General features: G+C 34.8%; 1 non-coding gene across 1 annotated transcript; it reads right to left on the bottom strand.

Annotated features, from left to right (window-relative positions):
* Positions 1-445: 445 nt before the first annotated feature.
* Positions 446-552, bottom strand: LOC121225990 (small nucleolar RNA R71). Its single transcript, XR_005923895.1, has one exon. It is a non-coding gene; the product is annotated as a small nucleolar RNA R71 (small nucleolar RNA).
* Between the last annotated feature and the right edge of the window lie 4,125 nt (positions 553-4,677).

Consider the following 4,677-nt stretch of genomic DNA (forward strand, 5'->3'; position numbering starts at 1 on the left):
TATGTCATTCCTCTATTCAATGAGCTCAATCTGAGTATATAATCCTTACAATCCGATCATTGTTGCCGATGATAAAAACTATGCCATTCAACAATATGCCATTCCTCTATTCAACGAGCTCAATCTGATTATAAGGAGACCCAAAATCAAGGCACAACAATTCGAGCTGAAGCTGGTCATGTTCCAAATGTATCAAAATATGAGTCAATTTAGTGGGATTCCTACTGAAGATCCACATATTCATCTTCGGCTATTCATGGAAGTGAGTGAGTCATTTAAACTAGTCGAGGTGACTGAGGACACCTTGAGACTGAGATTATTTTCGTACTCTTTAAGAGATAGAGCACGAGCGTGGTTGAACTCCCTACCGTCTGGTTCCATAACTACATGGCAAGAGTTGGTTGAACGTTTCTTAATGAAATATTTCCCTCCATCTTTAACTGCCAAGATTCGAAATGAAATCACTTCATTTCAGCAACTTGATGAAGAATCTTTATATGAGGCATGGGAGCAGTTCAAGGAGTTACTACGAAAGTGCCCTCATCACGGCATTCCTTACTGCGTTCAAATGGAGACTTTCTATATTGGTCTCAATATTCATACTTGAATGATGGTGGATGCTTCGACAAATAGAGCCCTTCTATCTAAGTCTTATAACGATGCTTATGAGATTATTGAAAGAATTTCCAGCAATAACTATCAGTGGCCAACCAACGAGTAGCCTCAGAAAGACGAGCAGCAGGAGTACATAAAGTGGACACACTTGCTTCTTTAGCAGCCCAGGTATCCTCTATGTCTTCTATGCTTAAGAACATAATTGTTAATGGTTTCAATGGTAACCTGATAGGTCGGCAATTGAACCAATTCAAGAATATTTCTTATGAATGCTATAAAGATGGTCATTTCTTTGAAAATTTCCCATCGAATCAAGAGTCAAATTATTACATGGGAAATTAGAATTGGAATTGGTCTGCAATCAAATTTTTACAACTCTTCATGGCAGAATCATCCAATTTCTACATGGAGTAATCAATAGGCGTACCATAGCGACTCTGTTATGCCATTTCGACCAAATTATCCGTCGGAATATTCTCTACAAGTGCAACAACCCCCACGAACTAAATCTTCAAGTGATCTTGAGAATCTGCTAAAGGCATACATAGCGAAGAATAATACCACTTTAAGAAATCTGGATAATCAAATGGGTCCGCTAACCAATGAACTTCGAAATAAACCCCAAGGTATTTGGCCAAGCGACACAGAAAATCCAAAAATTTTGGGCAAAAAACATTGTAAAACAGTCTTTTTCCAAGTGGAAAGACATTAGAACCCAATGTGGTTGAGGTTCAAGATGAGCTTATTCTAGCTCAAGACAAAGAGGAAGTTCAACGAAGTGTTGAAACTCAACAGAAGTTAGATTCAGTTGTCCTTGATGAGGTAAACTCTAAACCAGTTAGTTCTGATTATCTAACCCCCTTGTCAATTGTAGAAAAATTTCCATAGAAGAGTTGTCCAATTAAAGCTAAGATTCCACAATTTCCATATCCTCAATGACTCCAGAAGTAGCAACGAGATACTCAATTGAAGAAATTTTTTAATAACAAGGTGACCTTTAATGACATCGATGCTGCTAAATCCCAAGATGTAGTTGAAGACTATTCTACTATTTCCAAGATGGAATCACTGGCTTCTTCAGAGTTAGAGCTCAATTCTATAGATGATCCGTTAGAATGCATTCTGCTAGCGGATTCGCCAAGTGATGATGAAGACGAGGAATGTTTGGCTTTGTTAGAAGCTAAAATGAAGCGATTCACTCAGGAAGTTCCACTGGAATCATTAGAGTTATTATCTCGGGAGTACACACAACAAAAAGTGTTGATTGAAGAGCCAACTAAATTGGAACTAAAGATTTTGTCTTTTCATTTGAAATATGACTATTTGAGTCCGTCTTCAACTTTTCCTGTCATTATTTTAGTTGAGTTCACCAAAATCAAGAAGAAAAGGCACTTGTGATTTTGGAAAGGCACAAGAAAGGTACTAGATGGATTATTTCACATATTCGAGTCACAAGTTGGAGGATTTGTAGGAATTACAGGAAGTTAAACAACGCCACCAGGAAAGGTCATTACGAGTTTTCTTTCCCTATTAAGATGTTGGACAAATTTGATGGGAAAGAATATGATTACTTCCTAGATGATTATGGTTGGTATGACAAATGGCCATTTGACACCACCATGGTCAATGATGATCCTAAATAAAATGGAGAGAGTTCTCTTCACTTTCTCTATCATTATTTTATATTTTTAGTTTTTTTTCCTCTTTTGAATAAAATGGTAGACTTAGATAAAAGTTTCTTTCATTCATTACATTAATTAAAACTCTGTCTAGGAGATTGGGACTTAAGCAGGACCATCCGTGACCTCTCTAGTCTTTCCTGGGTGTTTAATTTAATGTAATTTTTCAAAAAAATATTTTTCTAATTAGCCCAAAGAATTTAAGTATTTGTTTTGTTAAATAAAGGGTTAACTTTTAACCCAAGCACTAATTTCTTTGAGTTTTTTTTAGTTTATTTTCAGTATAGGAGCCTAGGATCCAAAAAAGAGCTGCCTTTGCGCTTAAAACACTACTAAGAAGGGAAATATTCAACCCTTTTCTGCACAAACCTATAGCCCTTACCTTACTACACCACCACTCCCAAGTAGCCCAATAATGCATCTCACTTAACCCCTTAATGTTGTAGTCCTTAACTCCCTGAATCACCACCCCAAATACCTTCATTCGAAGTCACCAACTACCACAACTAAACTATCCTTAAAATCGTCACCCTTTTCAACTCTAAACCTTACCCTCAGCTACACACCCACCTGCCCAAAACTGAAACCACCCTTAACAAATTTTCTAAGTTTGGCACTGAGAGTCCCTTTATCTAGCACCATTCTACAAAGTCAATAGTTTGGAATAATGGTTATGATGCAACACATGCAGTGGCAGCAACAAGCTTATTGGAGATATTCAAAAATAAGGGATGACTCTGTGGGAAGCGCTTTTATAAAAATATACAATGACCCATTTATTTTTGTACCTGAGTCACCAGATTTCAAATTTGAACCATAGAGTCCACTATCGAAGAGGGAGCAAAGCGATTCATGCAAAAACAAAGATCATGGAGCAAAAGATGAGTCAAATTCAGAAGGATCTGCAAATAAATAAAGTGGGGATCTTGACTTTATTTTATTTCTGTTCTTAGGTCATTTTAGGATTATGTTTAATTAGGAATTTTATTTTCGCATAATAAAGCAAAAGATGGAAACATGAATAAAAATGAACAAATCGTAAAGCATAAAGTGTGGCAATAGGTATATACATGTCTAAAATTGGATCTAGAAAGAGCTTAGTATTTAAGCAGTCAATTTGACTCACCTCCTCTTTTCTAGAATCCTACCTGGTGTATAGTATCTATTCACTTTTAAACAATGAGGACATTGTTCATCTTAAGTAGTGGGGACCGAAAAATTGAAATTATTTCTACTCAGAATAAGATTTTTCTTTTAATTATGATTAGGATATATTTTGTTCAATAAATTTTAAATGTTGTTAAGTATGCTAAACTTCTCTATAAATAAAGTTCGAATTTTTCAATAATTATTATGTTAGCTTAATAATGACATGAATGTATTTTTAATAGAGCATACATATCGTACCATAAAATTTTTAGTTCCTTAGGAAAGTTGGAAATGCATGAAAGTTTAAGTCTTTAGAATTGACTTAGTAGTTTCTTGACGTGAAATCCTAGGAAGCATGGAACATTGAAAATGATTTAGGCAACTTTTGTTTGGAACGTTTGAGCCTTTCAAGCCAACCATGATGAAATTTTTATCCTTTGAAACCTCACTTTGAGACTATATGGCCTAATTTTATTTGAACCCTTGCAAATTTAGCCATCACTTCTCTCTTAACTATCTTAAAATTGTACCAAACACTAGACTAAGTACTATTCAAAGTATTATTTGAAATTAAGTTTGGGGGAGTTGAAAAGGAGTATAAAATGCTCTAAAATTCTAGTACATTCAGTAAAATGCTCGTGTGAAAAAAAGCATGAGTTCTTAAAATAAAATGTACAAAAGAGCATGTGAAAGCAAAGAAAGTTGACGTATTGAAGGTAATTATTTCGAAGGACTGATGCAAGCTGAGTCTAGGGTTTTTAGCCTAAAATTATCTATCTTCTACCTACCCCTAAGCCCAACCATGTTACAACCTTGTTAAAGACATATTGATTCAAGTTCCAATGCTACCTATATTAGTGGAGAGAAATTGTTACGTTCAACATATGAAGGCATAAGTTAAACTTAATGATTGCAACTTAATCTTGAATAAGGGAATAAAATTAAATTGGTAAGGTTTAACATGACTTTATTAGGAAGCATTTAGTCCAATTTTTGCTATCATAAGAATGATTGAGATTAATTTGAATGATATGTATACACAAGTAGCTTAAATAACAAATTTCTTGTTTTTTTTAGCATAAGTATACCAAATTCATGATTGTTGGGAAGAATGTTGTTCTGAAGGAGTTTTTCAAAGGTGTTTCCGAGAATTTCTCTTTAAATTTGTGCATTACTCGGGACGAGCAATGAATTAAGTTTGGGGGTGTGGAAACACAGAAATTTACGCATTTTT

This window comes from Gossypium hirsutum, chromosome A03, assembly GCF_007990345.1.
Source record: "Gossypium hirsutum isolate 1008001.06 chromosome A03, Gossypium_hirsutum_v2.1, whole genome shotgun sequence".
Classification (NCBI taxonomy): Eukaryota; Viridiplantae; Streptophyta; class Magnoliopsida; order Malvales; family Malvaceae; genus Gossypium; species Gossypium hirsutum.